This window comes from Trachypithecus francoisi, unplaced genomic scaffold (genome assembly GCF_009764315.1).
Source record: "Trachypithecus francoisi isolate TF-2019V2 unplaced genomic scaffold, Tfra_2.0 Lachesis_group10, whole genome shotgun sequence".
In the NCBI taxonomy this organism is placed as follows: domain Eukaryota; kingdom Metazoa; phylum Chordata; class Mammalia; order Primates; family Cercopithecidae; genus Trachypithecus; species Trachypithecus francoisi.
Window position 1 is genome coordinate 16,315,292 of NW_022681455.1, and position 7,617 is coordinate 16,322,908.

At 40.6% G+C, this 7,617-nt stretch overlaps 1 pseudogene; it reads left to right on the forward strand.

Annotated features, from left to right (window-relative positions):
* Positions 1–402: 402 nt before the first annotated feature.
* On the forward strand, positions 403–1,043 carry LOC117088307 (annotated as a pseudogene).
* The last annotated feature ends 6,574 nt before the right edge of the window (positions 1,044–7,617 follow it).

Sequence of the window (7,617 nt, forward strand, 5' to 3'; positions counted from 1 at the left end):
ATTCGATTCCTCCTGTCACTGATTGGTTTGAAAATGATATTTGATAAGATTCTTGCCAATCTAAGGTGTGAGGGTCTGGGCCAGGTGCGGTGGCTCACGCCTGTAATTCCAGCACTTTGGGAGGCTGAGGCAGGCAGATCACTTGAGGTCAGGAGTTCGAGACCAGTCTGGCCAACATGGTGAAATCCTGCCTCTACAAAAAACACAAAAATTAGTTGGGCATGGTGGCAGGTGCCTGAAATCCCAGCTACTCAGGAGGCTGAGGTGGGAGAATCACTTGAACCCAGGAGGCAGAGGTTGCCTTTAACCAAGATCATACCACTGCATTCCAGTCTGGGTAACAGAGCAAAAATAAAAATAAAAATAAAAACAAAATTAACCTAAAACATTTTTTAAATAAGATGTAGAAGCTTCTGCTCAGGTTCTCTTTACAAAGGTGCTTCACCCGGCTCTCTGCTGCCACCCGAGCCGATTATGGACCAGGGCCTGGCGGGTCTCCTGCTCTGTGCCATAGCCTTTGACATCATCACACTGACTGGCTGCAGGCGAGTGACCACATCCGCACATCCTCGCTGGAGTGGAGACACTCCCACAAGGGCGGCTGCCAGGGTCTCATGGGGGCAGAAATGGCGAAGAGCAGCTGCTATGCTCCTCTGTGGCTCTGTCACCCTCAAGATCTGTTCCATCCTCTGCTTCTCTGCCCTCTATGGATCCCAAGCGCTTGTCTTCATAGGAGTGACTGGAGCCTCTCGCTCTGGCTGCTGTGTTCCAGATCATCCTTCTGGTAATACACCCGTGAAGTACACCCAGACCTTCAACCTTCATGCCAAGCCTGCTGTCACATCTGTAACTGGACTGACAGCTTCAGATGGGTGCCCACAATTATCCTGACCGGCTGTGCCTTCTCCTGCTGCTGCCTCCCAAACTGCGAAGATGACCTCCTGGGCAACTTCAGACCAAGTACTTACATGCATCACCTCAAGTGGGGAATGAGAGAGGGAGAAAATTGCTGGTGGGAAGATGGATTTAGAGGAAGGAACTAGTTGCAATCCATCAGAAGCCATGCTATACGATTAGAGCCCAGTTAAACTTGAGATGAAAATAGCAAGCCGTTTTTTATCCTTAGGCTGTTTTCCCAGGCTGCTTTGAACCTATTTTTTGGCAGTTGATATCACTAAACTAGTCAAAAATGCTAGCACAATTTGGAAGAAAATATTTCTTAAATATTGTTATAGTTTCATGTTCTTTTTTGATATATGTTTTGTGAAGTTAAACAAGATTTTCTTTCTTCTGATTACCTCTATTTGACAATATTTCCTTATATTATCCATAGCATTTATACCACATTTGTAAAAGAATATGAATAACTTACCTCTTTATATAGTAAAAATGAGAAGGCTTTCAAGATTTAATAATCTGATCAAATTTTTGTTTTTTCTAGATGGAATGGACTGAGTCTATTAAGTGCTAAAAAAAAGGAAGATATTGGTAAAAATTGTCAGTGACCAAACATTCCAAAAAAAAAAAAATGCAAGAAGATAAATATTTTTGCAACCCTCCATCTACAAAAAGAAGCAAAATAGTTTCCTATAGGCATAACATTTGTGAGAATTTGTTATTACTATCCTGCATAACAGACTTTTTGCTAAGCTTCACGTTAACTTGATGTACCACCCAGGAACCTATTCTTTCATGGCCAAGGCCTGTGTGGTAATCAGGCCTCCTTAAGTGAAACATGAAAATGAAATTTTCTCTTTTGAAGTGGTTTATGGGGTTAGGGTGTGGGAAAATGCTGTATTAATAAATCTGTACTGTTTGATGTCTCTATGTTCAGGCCCAGAGCAGACCAGATTGAAAGACGGACTGGGTCTAATTCATCATGACTGATAGATTTGATTAGATTGTGTAGTGAAGCACTAGCAGGGCCATTCCTAGTACAAAAAGTGCCATTCCAACAGCCTAGGGGTAAGAAATGGCTTGATTTTTGTTTTCATCTCAGGTTTAACTAGGCTCTAATCGTGTAAATGCAGCTTCTGATAGATTGCAACTGTAAGCAAAAACAACATATAGCTAAAAATGTGGTCTTCCTTGGTAAATAGACCCAAAATGTCTAATGTAAAACATGCAACAGAAGATTTAAGGAGTGTGAGTTTCTCTCAATGACATATATATGATATATCCAGAGGATTTTTATATTGTTTATACTTATACAATGAAATTCATTTTACGGTCGGGCATGGTGGCTCACGCCTGTAATCCCAGCACTTTGGGAGGCTGCGGTGGGAGGATTGCTTGAGTCCAGGAGTTCTAGGCCAGCCTGGGTAACATAGTGAGACCTCATCTCTAAAAAATAAAAATAAAAAAAAAACAAATTCATTTTATATATCGAATCATTATTTTGTAAGTTGTGCAATAAGCAATTGCAGTTTTCATTATGATTTTTCCCCCAATAACCAGGTATTCTAATTTTTAAAAAGAGCTAGGGGGCAGGGATTCAGGAAGATTATGTGCCCTCTGCTTTTCTGGCTTTTGGTATTGTGTAAGGATGTAATGCCTGGAGCTGCCACTGCAATCTTGTGAAGATGAGGGGTGCTAGCGCACATGAAGAGGATGGCAGACCCGATAGGTGGAAAGATCTAGCTCATCCTGACAACATTAAGCAGCTGAACTCACTGATCCCAGAACTTCAGGCCACCCCACCCAGCCCTTACCATCTCCTGTCCTACTGCCATGGGAGGTAATACACTTTCTGCTTATTGTTGAAGCTGCTTTATTTGATTTTCTTATTACCTGCAGCCAAAAGCATTGTGATTAATACGCTGGTCCCATACTGCTAGAAATGAATCACGCCTCCTGTAGAGTTGTATCCAACAACAAACACATGGCAGGTGTCTATTATATCATCCACAAAATGCAACGTGTTTGTTTTGCAGAAATTGTCTCTATCACCTGTGGGGTTTTGCTACCCATGGAGCTACTTGTACGTAATTCAACCAATTAAAAAAAAATGCTAGAAACTTAAGCCAACAAAGCTGTCAAAATTTGTCTTGGGTTCTTGGGTTAGACAACTTGTTGACATTTTATGATACGTTTCCTTTTTTCTCCTTTTTTTCTAGGTCCTTTCCCGCTGGTTGCGGAACACTCAATTATCACCTCCTCGTGTGTAGTCTCCCTCACTGAGTCAGCTCTCACCCGGGCCTTCCCATGACTTTTTTGTTGTCTTTATCTGTCTAAAGCTTCATCTTCCTTTGACATTTATCTTCATCTGGAAATTCTATATTCTTCCTGTTCCTCTTGTCTTCATCTTACATAGAATCAACATTGTCCATTGAAAGTTATGTTTAAGAAGCAATGTTAACAAAACTATCATGAAGTCCCTTGTACCTTGTTAAAAACCACTTTAGTCATCACTTTGTTGTTTTTTCAAATATATTTTTCTCTGGATTGAAACTGCTTACCATGCAGGTCATTGGAAGTCTCTTTATTCCCATTAAACTCTTTTTCAGGTTTGACATCTTTGCCCTCTATTAACTCAACTTTGAGTGTCTCCGTTTTAATCCAACAGAAAAAGCTCCTCCCCTATCCTTCCAGCCCCATGACTGTAAGATAAAAAATGTCCTGCTACAGACATCTTGCAGGCAATGTGCCAGGCAGGCAATGCATCAAACAGCCGACATTGATCAGAACTCAGCCCTTGTCATATCTCTCTTCCTAAAATGCCTAGCAGAATAATGTGTTGAGTACATGCTCAATAACTTAAATTGTTTTGAATTAAATCAAATTAAAGTTTTACAGTCACTGCTGGAGGGAGAACAGGCAACATGCATGAATTTTCACTGTTTGGAAGCATATGGAAAAAAACATCAATACTAGTAGGCTCTCAAGATCCCAGTGGCTAGACTCAGCCTGCCCATGACAGTCAAAAGTTTACTATTTATGATGTGGATTATCTCATATTAGTCCATTGCTTCACTTTCTACTGGCTGACACTTCTGGCATATTTCATCCTTTTTCTTCCTCTTTTTCTTTTTTTTAGAGACAGGGTCACCCAGGCCGCAGCACAGTGGCATAATCAGAGCTCACTGCAGCCTCGCTCCTGAACTCAAGTGATCCTCCCACCTCAGCTGACCAAGTAGCTGGGACTAGAGGCATGCACCACCACACTGAGCTAAGCATCTTTGATTCTAATATTAAAAATATCATTATAAAATATCTAGTAGGTATGGATTAATGAGTGAGTTAAATGGCACGTGTCTGACCTTAATAAGTAAAGGTTTGGGGACACCAGGGAGATAGTAATATCTGGGATCTTCTTAGCCCTCATTACCAGGACAAAAAGAAACAAAATGAAGTTTCTCAAAATGCCCATTTAGTACATTATTTTTATTGTAATAAACATATAGCTTTTTCAGATCTTATTTGTGTTCCTTCTATTGTTAGTCCTGAGTCCCTGTGGTAACAGCCAGATTTCATTTCATTCATTCGTTTATTCATTCTGACCATCATATGGGGGCCAAGCACTGTGCTGGGTACTCGGGGCACACCAGTGAACAGAACAGACAAAGCCCTGTCCTCTTGGAGCTTACATTCTAGTGCAGGCAACATAGGAATCATAAGAAATCCATAAACTCAGGAAGAACTCAGTTCTTTTTAGATCAATAAGGCCTAACTGTGAACTGTGAACTGTGAAGGGACGGCTTCCCTGAAGAGGAACCGAGACCTCATTTTAAAAGAAGACTTTTTATTTTTGGACATTCTTTAGATATTGACTTCTTCTGTTCTCTAGTAGAAGTATCTTGCAGCAAGGAATAGAAAGACTGAAATCAATTGATGTGATATTGGGAAAGTCCTGTCTTTTGCTTCTCTGGGCCCCTATGTGGACTTCTATGAATGAAAGAAAAAAAAAAAGTGTTTTTCCTATCCTCTCACTTGACAACAATCAACACAGAAGACTTCTGTGCCCTCTGGGCAAGAAGAAGTTTGTGGAGATTTCTCCCAACCCACACCCAATCAATCCATCCATCAATCCCGCAGGGGACACTAGCTGGGTGTCCTCTTACTCAATTCAATTCTGATGCTATCTACATGGAGGCAGCATCAGATCCCACAGGTTGAGGGCTCAGTCCCACAAAACTGCCCTCCACTAACCCAGGATCCTCTCCTTTTTTTAGGGTCCATTGATTAGCAATCTTAATTCCATATGGAACCTTAATTCCCCCCTGCCAAGTAAGGGGGAAAAACACACCCAAAGCATTCCCTCTATTCTCTCACTTAACAACAATCAACACAGAAGACTCCTGTGACCCAACTGAGGAGGTGTTTTTCCCATGCACCAAGCAAGCAAATAATTCCTCAGTGGACACCAACGGGGTGTCCTCCAATTCAATTTGATTCTGATGCTATCTACCTGGACAGAGTGTCAGATCCCACAGGTTGAGGGCTCAGACCCACAAGACTGCCCCACCCCGCAACACACACACCTTCCCAAGCAGATTGCAAGCCTCAGGTTGTATTATCTGTGCTTCTGACCAACTAGCTATACATTGGAGTACTCACAACCCTCCCGGGTTCACTTAATTTGTTATGGCAGCTCACAGATCTCAGGGAAACACTTAAGTTTTCCTGTTTGTTATAAAGGATGTTACAAAGGATACAGATGAAGAGATGTGTAGGGCAAGGCATGCAGGAAGGGGCACAGAGCTTTCACGCCCTCCCTGGGCACACCACCTTCTAGCCACCTTCCAGGAACCTCCACTATCTGGAGGTTCAGCTACCTGGAAGATGCCAGAACCTAGTCCTTTTTTATTTTTATGAAAGCTTCATTAGGGAAGCATGATTGACTAAGTCATTGGTCATTGGTGACCAACATAATCTTCAGCCCTTCTCCCCTTCCCAAGGTTTTGGGGTGGGGCTAATAGTCCCAACCCTCTAATCTTGCCTTGGTCTTTCTGGTGACGAACCCCATCCTGAAGCTACCTAGGAACCTCCAGCTATCAGTCAACTCAATAGCACACACAAATCTATTTATCACTTTGAAGATTCCAAGGATTTTAGGAGTTGTATGCCAGGAAAACTGGAAGATAACCAATACTGTATATATTTCACAGTATGACAGCCTCACTTTCCATGATAACAAAATAAGGATACTAGATAATCAACAAGGGTCTCTGTAGCTCTGAAATATTAACAGTGTGATTTTATAGAACACATGTAAGAAATCCTCTAGTTTTTTTTTTTTTATTTGACTTTTCCAATAGTTAACGTCTTTTTTAAATATCAGAAATCTAAGTGGTCAATACTCTTTTTAAACGAGCTTGTCTATCAGATCACCTTATTTTATAAATTTATTATAGCGAAGTTGCTGCAATCTTAGCATTTCTGTGAACTGGAGAACATGATTCAGACTTGTTGATGAGGTCCAAAATAACTGGGGAACATATCTCGGTAGGGTTTAGATTGTCCATAAATGAACAAGGAGGCATCTAAAGGAGTTTTGATCTTGCCTAATAGAAAAAGTTCAGGAAACAAAGGAGAGAAATAAGCTTAAAAAAATCTCTGGAGGCAGCAGGATCTGACCAGGAAAAACAACCACTAAAATGTTTGCAAGTGCCAGGGGGAAGGAGGTAACATTCCTCATATTTACAGACCTTTGAAGCTCATTTTAACTTGGGAACTTTATGGACACAGGGATAAGTCCAGGGCTGCCTGGTTAAGGGTTGGGTCTCATTACTCCCTAGTTAACAATTCACATTTTAAAATGAAAGAGCCAGATTTAAATGTAATCCCGTCCTTAGGCTTGAAGAGAAGTAAAATGCTATTTTTATCTAATACATAAGTAAAAGCAAGAAAATCCCCTCCAGACAGTGAAAGATGTTCATGACTCTATTGTAATTTCTGTCTGCAAATGTGTGAAAGACACTTTCAGGGGAAAAATGTTCCAGAAAGTAACCTTTTAAATGTTAAACCACTGCACTTGAGAAGCAAGATAAAGAGCTTTGGACCCAAGCTATTTTTCTGTTCCTTTTTCCTGAGCTAAACCTCCTGTGTAATAATTTCTTTGGAATGCTTTGTTCTGAAGAGATGTTTCATGTGACTGGTGGCACATCTCAGTAATTAAAGGCACACTGAGGCAAATTTGGCCTTTGGAAAACAACCTGGATAATGACTGCCTGTAATTATATAAATGCTTAGATAATAACTGATTTTCCATTTAATTTAATGGAGACAAAACTTAGCACAATGCCTCTCCTTGTAAATGGCCACTGTGTCTTCTGGGTAACTTAAGAACCTGGCAACTATATCAGGAACATAGTAAGTGCTTTATAAGTAGTTAGTAGATGAATGAATGAATGAGTGAATGCTTAATAAATGTGCTTGATCTGATTCTAAAACAATTTTTTTCCTTTTAGAAATTCAGCCATTTAGTCATCATTTTTTGAAGCATATTTCAAAAGCATACTAATATTGAAGAGCAATTAACAGAAACCAACTGACACTATGTCTTCATTAATGCTGTCCCTGCTTCCCAAATAAATTTCATGGTTTATAGTTCTCCAGAGGTGAGGGAACAAAGCCACCTGGGAGAAAAGTATCTGCTGGGGTTTTTGTTTTTTGTGT